The following is a 13391-nucleotide window of genomic DNA, read 5'->3' on the forward strand; positions in this document are numbered from 1 at the left end:
TGAAAACTTCAGTTTGAAAGAGTTTTCTAAATTTGAGGAAGTTTGGTCGTCTGTGAGTTGGGGATCCGGGCAGTTTCAGATAACAGCTGAGGTGCTCCAGCAACTGTGGTAGCAGAAAACTGACTCTGTGCAGAAAATACAGAAGACCAAAATATCACATTTTCAAGGTATGTAGATGCGGATTAAGAGTAGTAAATCTATATTTACCTACATACACTAATCTTTTCAACAATTTGGCTGTTGACTTGTTTGCCACTCACTGTCTTATGGTAGCACAAATGTAAATACTTGGACCCCATTAGGATGGTGGGCGGACTTTGCCTGCCCGTCATCCTCACGGTACTAGGGACCGCCCAAGATAAGGGCGGGGGTCCCGTGCATGACATTAGGATGCGCCCGCCACAGTGGCGGGCGCATCCAGCATTCCTACCATTGTGGCGGGCGATGCTCTCAGCAATGTTCGGAAGGCATGCAGTGCCCTTCCATGCACAACATGGCAGGCACTGCGCGGTGCCTGCCATGTTGTGCATGGAACTGCTGGGGGGGTACCACCCACCCCCCGGAGTCCTTGGGGGCCCCCAGAGCAGACTCTGCATGCCTTTCCGTGGCGGCCGCCACGGAAAAGCATTGAAAATTGTGCATCCTAATATGGCTGGCGGTGTCTGATAGACACCGCCACCATATAAACCCTTTTCCCGGGGCGGAAAAGCGGCGGACGGTCTTTTCGTCCGCCGTGGAACCCCCAGCCATGTTAATAAGGGAGGGTCTTTGCAGCAAGGATGGCGGACGGATTGCCCCCACCAGGCCGGCGGTGGCTACCGCCAGCCTGGTGGGGGCAATCTGCCCGCCATCCTAATGGGGCCCCTGATTTTCTGCTCTATGACAGTTTCTGCCACTTGAAGGGAAGCTGTGGGATCAGATATCGCCACAGATTACAGGAACAAGCTATGGTACCACGGACATTTGACGTTTCGTGTATACTTTAGAGGTGGCCTTAACACGTAGGAAAAGTGATCTGAAAACGTTTACAGCATTAAATCAATACTCAATATCATATTTCAAAACAAATCACTGTCCCAATGATGATTTAGCTTAGCCTCGGACAGAAGAAAGCTAATTGCACGAAGTGGCCAGCAGATGTCAGCATTCTTCTAGACATTACTAGTTCGTGCTTGATGTGATTAGTGTTCACTATTTCAAAAGCCTATGCTAGGAATCAATTTGTGTGTGTTTGTAACTACTCAACAAACAGAAACTAAGCGGGCAGAGCTTGGAGGGAATTTGAATAACAGGTTGACATTTGTTATGTTCCTGAAGGTCCGCCCCCGGTGCCCTGAGGGCTGGACGTGTTGGTCATGTGACTCCCCATAATAAAAAGAGGTCTAGCACGTGCGCGGGCGTTCAGAGAGAGAGACGCACAGACCGAGCAAGCAAACTTATTCCCAGTGTCCGACTAAGTTTATTCTAGGGCCACGTGTCAGGCCTAGTTAGGGTTAGATGCCCCTGAGTGCAGGTCCCAGAGAGATCTCCCTAGGGCAGTCCTGCTCCTATCACACGACACAACAATTGGCGACGAGGGTGGTTGTCGATCCCTCGCTCGGGGTGTGTGTGTGTCCCTCTTGGGGTGAGGCGGCTGCGGGCACTCCCACTTGCCTGCGGTGCTCGTGCCTTGCCACCACACACCCCCCCGGTCTGCTCGCCTGGAGGAACAACTCTGATCCCTGGCTCTCAACAGGTGAGCGGCGCTGGCTTGCACCCTCCTGCTGCGCACGGGAGCTCGATTGGTCGCGCGAGGTGTTCCCCCTGTGGACCCTCCACGCCCGGTGCCGCACCGTGCTTGGCTGCACGTGCGTGAATCGCACCTCGGCGCGCCTGGCGAGGCACTCCGGTCGGCGCCCGGTCCTGCCCGGCTGTTCGAGGGGACGTGGTGCTGACCCGTCCCGGGCTTTCACCCTACTTCCTGACGTTGGAGCGCCAGGGCCATCATTTACTCGGCCCGTGGAATTTACCTCGCCGGAGCGCATTCGACGCCCCATCCGCACTGATCGGGGTGCCTCCTCGGATCATCTCCGGGCCGCCCACGGACCTACTCCAGAGCGTCCAGGGCGATGGCTACCATTCCGCCCATTGAACCGTTTGTGGTGGAGGGTGCGCCCTCCACTCTCGCACCGAAGTGGAAGGAGTGGGTGGACAGGCTCCTAATATTCTTCGAGGCCACCAAGGTCCATAAAGAACAGAAGCGCGCCATGATTCTCCATCTTGGTGGCAAGGACATCCACTCTATTGCCCGGACCCTCACGGAGGCAACTCCCAAAACCCACCACACACTTATCAATGCACTCAACGCGCATTTTGAACCAATGGCCAACCAAGACTATGAACGATTCATTTTTCGGCAAGCACGGCAACTACCAGACGAGTCGCTGGATGCCTACCACTCCAGGCTAAAGAAACTAGCACTAACGTGTGGATTTCAGGATGTCACAGAAGAGATCAGAGGCCAGATAATCCAGGGATGTGCCTCTGCTAAACTACGCGAGAGAATACTGGAGGAGTCGGGGAAGCCCCTACCAGACATTCTCACGCTGGGTCGCACAAAGGAGATGTCCAAGGCCAGGGCAGCCCACATGGAAGCAGCGCTACAAGCCAACATGAAAATGGAGCCGGTTAACAAACTACAAGTCCGCCCACAGCCCAAGTGGGCAAAGCGAACAACAACTCCGCAGGGCGGAGCTTCAGCGCAGTCATGTGGTTACTGTGGCGGCCCAAGACATCCGGCGCCAGAATGCCCAGCACGGGGCAAGAGATGCTCCGGTTGCGGGAAGATGAATCACTTTGAAAAAGTGTGCCGGTCCAAGAGGTTCGGCAAGCCTCGCCAGACAATACACACTGTGGCTGAGCCCGAAGGCGCTGAAGGAGAACCCAGCAATAGTGATATGGACGATGACGAGGAGGAGCGATCCGTACACAAGGTGCACTTGATCGGCACCGCCACCAGACGCACCAGGACACTACCACAGTGCGCCATACAAGTGGCCGATCAGGACATCATGGCGACAGTTGACACGGGCGCCTCGATAAATCTCATGAGTGCATCCCTCTACGGAGACATGACTACTCCTCCCAGCCTCCGCTCCACTCCGATCACCGTTTTTGCCTACGGCCAGGACGTTCCCCTCCGCATCCGGGGAAAATTCAAAGCAGCGGTCCGACACGGGGACAAAATCACGCGAGCCAACATCTTTGTGTCGGAAGAAGGTCAAGGTATGCTCCTGAGTTGCCGGACGGCAGAGGATCTGGGGGTAGTCTCCTTTGCGTTCGGCGTGCATGAGGAGTCGGTACAGCAACTGATTGCAGACTTTTCTGACCTATTTGAAGGGATTGGCTGTTTCAAGGGTCGAGAGATACATCTGCATGTGGACCCCACTGTTCAACCGGTGGCCCTGCGACACCGTCGTGTTGCGTTCCATTTGAGGCCACTGGTTGAGGAAGAGCTGCTGAAGCTGGAAGCAGCGGGGATAATCGAGAAGGTGTCCGGTCCCACCCCCTGGGTATCGCCCATCGTGGTCACGAGGAAGCCAAAACAGCCGGGAGCGGTCCGGATTTGCGTGGACATGCGCTTACCCAATGCTGCCATCAAGAGGGAGCGACATATCACCCCCACGATCGATGACCTGATCGGAGAGATGGCCGGGGCCCGGTGGTTCTCCAAGTTGGACCTCCGGGCGGGGTACCATCAACTCGTATTAGACAAAGAGTCCCGGAACATCACGACGCTCTCCACCCACATCGGACTGCGCAGGTACACCAGGCTGAGCTTTGGGATATCCAGTGCTGCCGAAGTTTTCCAGAATGTTATCCAGGAACTGATCGCTGGCATACCGGGGGTGATCAACGTCAGTGATGACATCATGGTGCACGCAAGAACAATCCCCGAACACAACCAACGTTTGGCCCAGGTATTCCGCAGGCTCCGCAGTGCCGGACTCACTCTGCACCGAGACAAGTGCGAGTTCCTTCAGACCAAACTCGGATTTTTCGGGTATGTGTTCTCAGCCGACGGCGTCAACCCTGATCCCGACAAGGTCAAAGACATCAAGGATGCACCACCGCCTACAACGGTCACAGAGGTCCGCAGCTTCCTCGGGATGGTAAACTACTGTGGCCGTTTCATAAGGGACTTAGCCAACCTGACTCTCCCTCTGCGCGAACTAACCAAAGACTCCACCCCATGGAACTGGGGACCTGAGCATGAAAGGACATTCCAAGACATCAAGAGCGCACTCTCCAGCAACACCACGTTGGCGTTCTTTGACCCACGACACTCCACTCTCATTGCAGTAGATGCCGGACCGGCGGGACTGGGGGCCGTTCTGATGCAGAGAGCCCGAGATGAGGTAGACTGGGCCCCTGTTGCTTTTGCCAGCCGGTCCCTCACGGACACAGAACAAAGATATTCCCAAATCGAGAAAGAGGCCATCGCAATACATTGGGGATGTCGTCACTTCCACTTGTACGTATATGGCAAGCCCTTCACAGTAGTGACGGACCACAAACCACTGCTGGCTCTGTTTTCAGGCACCTCCTCCAAGCCACCCCCCAGAATTGAAAAGTGGATCTTACAACTGCAAGAATATAATTGCGCCATCGAATACCAGCCAGGGGCAAAGAATCCGGCGGACTACCTATCACGACACCCTAGGCCTGCAACCCCTGAGGAGATGGATGAGGCAGAAGAGACGGAAGCCTATGTACAGTGGGTCGTGGCCAGATCATGCCCGCGCCCCATATCCTTGGAAGAGGTCGTGAGCACCACGGCTCAGGATGCCTGCATACAGCGGGCCAAGGACCTGCTCCGAACGGCCAACTGGCAGAAAGCCAAGGAGAGCTGGAAAGTACTCACACCGGAGGCTCAGAAAATCATGGACAGTCTGTACCACGTGAGGGCTGAATTAAATGAAGACGCGGCGGGGTGCCTCCTGCGAGGGCATCGCCTGGTAATTCCGACGGCTCTGACAGGACGAGTGATTCAACTGGCACACGTAGGACATCAGGGGATGGTCAAGACGAAGGCCCGGCTGCGGACCAAGGTATGGTTCCCGCTCATGGACGACATGGTGGAGAGCGTGGTGCGAACGTGCGCGGCCTGTCAAGTCACGGGCGACAGCCCCCGTGAGGCTCCCATCATTGTGGAACCCAGGCCACGAGGGCCCTGGGAGAGAGTCAGTATGGACTTTGGCAGCCTTCCGGATGGAAGACACACGCTGGTAATGATAGACGACCACTCAAAATATCCTGAAGTCGAAATTGTCAACAGCACCAGTGCAGACTGTGTCATCCCCAAAATAGAAAAAATCATTGCTACTCATGGAGCCATGAGGGAGCTCAGAACAGACAATGGGCCGCCATTCCAGGGTCAAGACTTTGCTGAATATCTCTCGTCCCTGGGAACACGGCATAGGCGCATCACACCGAGGTGGCCTCAGGCCAATGGGGAGGCCGAGAGGTTCATGAGGACCTTGAACAAGGTCATTCGCATTGCTCATGACAAGGGGCAGTCAGTGGAAATGGCCATTTTCACGTTCCTTCGAAGTTATCGCCAGACCCCGCACTCCACCACTGGGGTGGCCCCCGCACATCTCCTTCTAGGAAGGATAATAACTGGCTCCATCCCTCATCACCCCCAGTGGGCACCTGAAATGATAGATGAACACGCAGTGGAGAAGAAAAGAAACTCTGCATGTGACAAGATCAGTAAGAGACGCCGGGCTGTAGCCCCGCACTTCAAAAGAGGCGATGTGGTGCTCATCAGAAATCGCGCAACTGGTGGCAAGTTCAAACTTAACTACGAAAAGCGACCATGGCGAATCATTGGAGTGAAAGGGACCCGCATCACGGCCACTCGAGGACGAGACAGGGTGACTCGCAATGTGTCTCACTTCAAACTGTATCATCCTTCAAGCATCGAGCCAAGGCGCCAGCAAGGCGGTGAACAAACCGAAACTGCAACCACGTTGCCGATCGTTGAATCACCACCTCGGCACGAGGTCAGGCAAAGTAGCGAGCATCAGGTTTCTAGCGAAGAAGTGGGAGGTGACGCGGAGGCCCTGGATGAGGCCCCAGATCCGGAGGGGGCAGACAGAGAGGCGCCAAGACACGAGTTGGAGGTTGGAACGGAACTGATGACTCATCGGGGGTCCCAACGTCAGCTACGTGACAATCCCACCCCCTCCGGCTGGCTGAGAGATTACTTCACGTAAGACTGTTCCAATTTACATATAGACATGTGATGTTTGAACTGAATGCACTAGCATTTAAGGGACTAATGTTTCACGAGTAAGAAAAGTTATGGTTGAATTGTGTTCAATGTGTGCAGTTTTTGGTTTTTCCTTATTTTAGGAGGAATGTTATGTTCCTGAAGGTCCGCCCCCGGTGCCCTGAGGGCTGGACGTGTTGGTCATGTGACTCCCCATAATAAAAAGAGGTCTAGCACGTGCGCGGGCGTTCAGAGAGAGAGACGCACAGACCGAGCAAGCAAACTTATTCCCAGTGTCCGACTAAGTTTATTCTAGGGCCACGTGTCAGGCCTAGTTAGGGTTAGATGCCCCTGAGTGCAGGTCCCAGAGAGATCTCCCTAGGGCAGTCCTGCCCCTATCACACGACACAACAACATTTACAACTTCATTTTCTATTGATCTTCTTTTTTTTAATAATAAGCGTTCCATACATGGAAGGAAGCGCAGCGGGAAACCAAGACAACTTGCACTCGGACAATAATTGAGGAAGATTATTATTTTGGATAACACGTATGAGTAGGCAAGTGTTATCAATACTGCCTCTGAGCACCCTTTGAGTAATGTTTCTCGGTAAATCACGCCCTACACATTTTATTTTAAAAAATCCCTTCAAGTCCAGCTTCCTTGCCCTGTCTTCCAGTCAATCAATTTTAACATTAAAGGGCCAGGGCCTAGACGCTCGAAGCATCTACGACTTGCAAATGGATTTGCACGTGACAAAGTGGCTATTTGCGATGTATGAAAGCCATTCACAGTTATTTTTTTTTTAATGATGCAACCGTTTTGGGAATTGCCAAGTTTTGCGACTCAAGTTTGCAAATCGAAATTATAGAATCTATAATTGTGACTCGCAAAGGGTATGTTTAAGGCTGTCGCAATTCAACTAGTTGCAAAAAGGCCCATTTGCACCTGCAATATACCATCAATTCAATTCAGGTGGGTGTGGCTTAAGGGCCAGAGTTGCCGACTTTGGATCTGGGAACCAGGTTCGAGTCTTGAGGTCGGCTCAACATCCTGAGGTTCTTGGCAAATCACTTAATCTCTCCATGCCTACCAAAAATGAATGTGCCCTTGTGCAACATAACAGGTGCTCATGTAAAGCGCTCCAATCCAATATCTTCGGGTCGAGAATTCGCTACATAAAACTGCAAACTTTTTTTTTAAATATAAAAAAACTGTGCGCATACCATAAAAGCTGACCCAGAATGCATCAGGGGTTCCAAAATGACTTCTTTGTGTGTGATTGCTTGGTGGATGTGAATACTGGATGCTCATCAGAGGAGGAGGTGGAGACAGGAGAGGATTTTGACAGTCAACCTAACCATTTTCAAACTAACTGAGAGGGATTTTTGAGGAATATAGGCTAAGTAGTGCTTATTGCGCTTTTTTAACCCACATCTAGGATGCAGTACTCTGCACAGCCATTCTATCCTCACCCATGTTCACGTGTTGTGCTCTTTAGACCCTTTGGCGTCTTGCAGTTAACAAAGTGTGATTGCTGTTGCTGGTGTGGTGTCTCAAAGAGCACTTTTGCATATTTCCCCCCTGGTGTCTAGATGCCATGCTTCTCTATATCAACCGCCACATATACCAACCCAGAAATGCACCAGAAATTCAAGGCACAATATTCAAATTTTACAGGACTGCTAAATTTCCTCCTCAACATAGGGTGTATAGATGGAAACAATGTACATTTTTGCCCTCCATCCCACCTTGAATATTTACTGTTAATTTTAATAGAGAGAACCCCAACACTATCTTTTATGGAATCTCCCACATGAGTATGTAGAATAATCCTGTTGTTAAGGTTAAATCTGCTTCCATTACGAGTTATCACTGGATCATGGGAAGGCATAGCAAGGGAGGAGAGGTTTTGTGATAGTTGCCTGAGCCATGTTCATAAATTAAACCATGTGATTTTTGTATGCCCATCCCTTCTTCTTGCAACTCGCCACTTTCTGAGACTGATCTTTTTGAAGCATAATGTAACTTCAGCAGTTGAGGCTCGCCAGTGTTTATTTACCCCCCTCCCAGCCCCCAACTGATATTGTTTGCACTAAATGTTTTACATTTTTTAAATGTTTTTAAAATGTGTTTTACATTATGTGATTACATAAGTACTTATCCTTTATCTTTTACTCGAACCGTAGAGGACAGTAAATGTTATAATGCAATCACAAGTTTATTTAGTACGTTACAATCTATGTGTTCAGTTGGATGCTTAACAGATGTAATGGGATTTAGGTACTGTATTATCTGAGCAGACAAATGTATTAATTGTTTTGCCCCATAGGACTTTACCTGTTAATTTGCACTTTTTATTTCTTGTATTTAGATATTGAGTGTACTGTAATCTTTACTGTTTGTAGCACCAAACTGCATTGCTTAAATTGATTTCTTTGAGCACTTGCACTATATTAGATCTTGGCACTTTATAGTAGAGCATTGTATTCGTATTGATGTTGAACATTTGTACTTAATACAGTTGTATATATTCCCTATGAAAGAGTTTTGCATTAGATTTGTCAATAAAGCAGATTTAGGTCATCTGAAGGTTACACCCATGAATCCCAGTGTGCCAATTTTGAATGGATGAAATAATGTATCTTTTGATTGTAGTGATTGTAGTGTCTGTTTAATTCTGCTGAAATGAAGATAAGGGTGATTCGCTGTATTCTTTGGATGTACGACGTTACCACGCATGGTTTTACCACGCGTACCTTTACAACGCGTTTGTTACAAAGCAAGTCGTTACCACGACTTGCGTTGGACGGGTGCAGACTTGGGAATTTTTTAATTTACTATTCCAACACCAGCCTACGTACAGGAGGGAAGGTGTTGGATAGTAAATTAAATTATTCCTTGTCCTGTAGCGCCCTCCAGCGCAAGTCGTGGTCACGACTTGCGTTGTAAAAGACGCGTTGTAAAGGTACTGCGGAGTAAAATCCGCGTGGTAAAGGATGTTCCCCGTATTCTTTATGTGGATCTTTGTGGAGTTCCGTAACATAATACAAACTTGAATATTTTTTGGGAAACACGAAAAACACACATTCCCTCAATATTTAAGTGGTGCGTGAGGCAAACAATGTAATAACTGATATTGTGTCACAATACCCAGGATCCACCCATGACTCCTTCATGTTTAGGGATGGTGGAATATACAGACGGATGGAAAGAGGGGAGTTTGATAATGGTTATTTATTAGCTACTGATATTAAAAGTAATGACACATTGGTTTGTGCTAATCAAAGGAAAAATGGAAGAAAGCTCAATTATATGCTTGTTTGTTTCAGGTGATAGTGCATAGGCCCTACAGTTCTGGATTTTGACACCATGCCTATCTCCCACAACCCCAAATGAAAGGTGATACAAAACAGCACAACGGCTCACCAAGACTGTGATTGAGAGGACATTTGGGCTGCTGTAAACTTGTTTCCGGCACCTACATAAACTTAGTTATGCCTTACAGTATGCTTCTGAAACCGCATGCAAGATAGTGGAAACGTATGCCTTTCTACACAATATTAGGACTAGGATAGGCCTACATATCACTCTGTCAGACTCAGATTCAGAGGATGAATCCTCTGAGCCACCTGTTTTGCAGCCTACAGAGAGAAGAGCAGTGGAGGGGAGATGGCGACAGGACCATATTGCCAAAAATGACATTTCAAGGTAAGCCATATGTCAAAGTACAAGCAAAATACATTGTACAACACTTGTTTGATGCTTCAAAGTACAGTAACCTTTATTGCCAGATTTTCTTAAAATGTTTGAAAGCAGTTTTTAACTATCACATGCACGTAACATAATGCCCACATCCAATGTGGGTGACATCACTGAAAGCTCAAATGTACAGCACTATTGGTACTTCCTGTACCGTGCACCTCACTGCTTCTTGTGGCTGCGTCCCGAATGGGTTGGGCCCACATGTTGAGCAGCAGAAGTATGGCTGCTGCTGCATCACATTCAGGGCCGGACTGGCAGTAGCGGACTCCGGGCATTTCCACAGTGGGCCACCAGGGTGGGGGCCAGTTTTGGACCCCTGGGGGCCGTTTTTTTACCGGGGGCCAGTAATAATGCCCCCCTGTAACAAAATTAGCCCAAACAGGCCCTAGCAAACAGCTCACTTGCAACCCCTCCTCACCTCCAGGGGGTGCCGGCCGAGCAGTTTGCCAGGGCCAGCTTCGGTTCCCAGTACGGCCCTGATCACATTAAGTGTGCATATGTGGCAGCGATGCTGCTGACACTGGAGATTTCCTCACTGTCTTGAGACTCAGCAACTACCCCACTAGCTATCTGGGAAATTTGCAGTGCCTTAACTGCAGAAGTAAGTTGCCCTAAGTGCCTTGAGAGTTCCCTACTAAAGTGGCCCATTTCACCTGGAGAGTTACAGTCTGCCTTGATAAAATTGAAGTGGTATTTGTCACAAATGCATGGGTTAAACTTTCATTTGTGCTGCAGTGCTTCTCTCTCTACGCCTTTGATTGGCGTTATCCACCACTATTTGTTGGCATAATTTTTCAAGGGCATTGGTGAGGCTGTCCATTTTAGTGTCCAACTTTGCTTGGTTTTCTGCCAATTGATTGGCCACATTATTGAAACCAAATTAAATCTATTGCTGAATGTTGTGCATTTTTAGTTCACTATTATCATCTGCTTATTTTTCAGACACTGAATTTACAGCATGGAACCGTCAAGGCTGTGAGAAGTTGGCCTGATATGCAGTGCTCACTATTCTAGTGATCACTATGCATCAGTCCAAACAACCCTTATGGTGATTGGTTGTAAGCAGTGCTTTAAATGGGAAAAAATAAGTGCAGGTACTCATTAAAATAAACTAGAGGTGTGGCAAGTGGGCGGGGCTAGGGGCGGGGCAAAGAGCAGCCTATAATAATACATAGCCAGTCAGCCTACCTTTCACGAGTATTGGTACTCTCCTCAGCAGGAGAGAAGTGCCGGTACTAACAGGAATAAAAATAATAAGTTGTGCTGGTACACAGTACCTGTGAGTACCAGCCCATTTAAAACAATTCCACAGGCTCTTCCTGGTTCCATGCCTTTACATAGGCATGTCCTCTCCATTCACCTCTCATCTTTACTCAGCCTCTAAGCTTATCTCTCTAGTTCTGCTCCTCTTCCTCCTGCCTTTTTGCTTACTCTCGCCACAAGTCTTCAATTTCCTCACAGCTTTTTTCCCTACTTGTCTCCTGTTCTCCCCTCCATGCTGTACTCATCTCCTAAGTGTGTGCGTGTGTCAGTGTGTGGGTGTGTGAATTATAAGAAATGTACCAGAGTTATGACAATACAGAAATGTGTGTTTAAAAAAAAATCCATTTGTAAGACGATTCGAGAATACAGAACTCAACAAATATCTGGTATTTTTATCAGAAAATAAGTGGCCATCCTAACTTCACCTGGCACCTCACTTTTTTACATTCATGCCACCTATTTCCTGCTGTGTTTTCACCTCATCTTTATCCCCAACCAAAGCCATTGGCAGTTGTCATGTAGCTCATTCCTAGAGCCCTGCAGTGTTCCCTGCTATTCATTGCCCCATGAGCAGGGCTACCTTCACACCCACAGAGCTAGTACTCAGGCCAGTCACTGGTATCTTGTAAATACAGTGATTAGTGTTGGAGGGGCTGCCAAAGAGGAGCAGCTTCAGTACTTAATTTGTAAAAAAATAAGTGCCGGGGCTCAAAGTTTTATTTCAGAACCTCATTACCAGCGATGTTAACATTTGTTTCATCTACCACCAGACATTCCCCCCCTCTTTATCTCCGTTTTGCAGGTACTTTTCTTTCTTACTCTTTCCTGTTGTCTCTATTTTCCAGTTATTGCCTTCTTGCATCTTTACCCTTTTTTTTTTACCTTTCTCTCACGTGCCTTCTGGTCCCAAAAAATAAGTGCTGCTGGCCACCACCTGCAATCGCAAACTCAAATGATGCACTGGAAATAGTATTCGTGATGGTAGTGTTGGCCTAGTCTTTGATATTTTAAAGTAAGCAGCCCTCGATCATGAGAAAGCACGCACAAATTTATTACCGCAGCTAAGTTGACATTAGTTAGTTATTGAAAGGCTTCTCCCTTTCCGTGTAACCGAGCAAGTTCACCAAGGCCCAGTATAGGAGAAGGCAGAAAGAGGCATTCACTGGCAGATTCACAGTAAAGTCGATCACAGCAGTCTCAACCAACTATGTGCCCAAGAGGCTGTCCCAGGAAGAGAGACGCATGCAAGGTCAGGTCACCACTTCACATGACAGGGTGAGGGAAACAAAAGGTCCAAAGTGAAGGTATTATTCCTAATTGAAAAAAAAGAAGGCACAGTGACATGTATTCGTCCACCTACCCTCACCCACCACTTACATTTCTGAAGCACTCATGACACAGGCAATGTCTAAGGGGTGCGAAGAACTGTGGGCTCCACCCTACTGCTGGCTCAGCTGAGGAGCCCCCGTCGTGGACCTCTATGAAATACTTTATTACGAGACGCTGAGCTGAGCATACAGGCTAGTGTAATGTACGCATATTTTTATTTGCTCGCCACGTTCCTTCATCGTCCTAGGCCTGCGTTTCCAAGCTTGCCTCGCCCCAGCAGTCAGGAGCCAGCCCCTACCAATAATTATCTAATTAGAGGCGCATGCAGGGTGTAGACCTTATGATGAAGTGGGTAAAAGTGAAAGATGATATAAGAAAATAGATATAAGATATAAGACATAAGAATGCACGCAGCCCTGCTGCGTGTATTCATTCCTCTTTGAAAAATTATCTGCACCACAGCTGTCCGCGTAAAACATAGCTATAGTGCCAGCCCTGGAAAATAAGTGCTGGTGCTAAACACTGGCACAACTTAAGCACTGCCTCCTGCTACCTGTCCTAAACAAAAAGATGCAGAGTAAACCGGCTTCGGCGAAGGCAGAGGATTTTGTTGGGCTGCCACTCGCTTTAGTACAGTCAGTGCCATCAATATCCTAAATACAACTGGATTACTGACTGTCTCTTTCTTAACCCATTTACACATTGAGAGTGCTTCAGCCTCACCCCCGCCCCTCTCAATCACCGCTGAATAGTCGCTGCGTTTGTGATCGACAGGGA

This window comes from Lissotriton vulgaris, chromosome 3_2 (assembly GCF_964263255.1).
Source record: "Lissotriton vulgaris chromosome 3_2, aLisVul1.2, whole genome shotgun sequence".
Lineage (NCBI taxonomy): Eukaryota > Metazoa > Chordata > Amphibia > Caudata > Salamandridae > Lissotriton > Lissotriton vulgaris.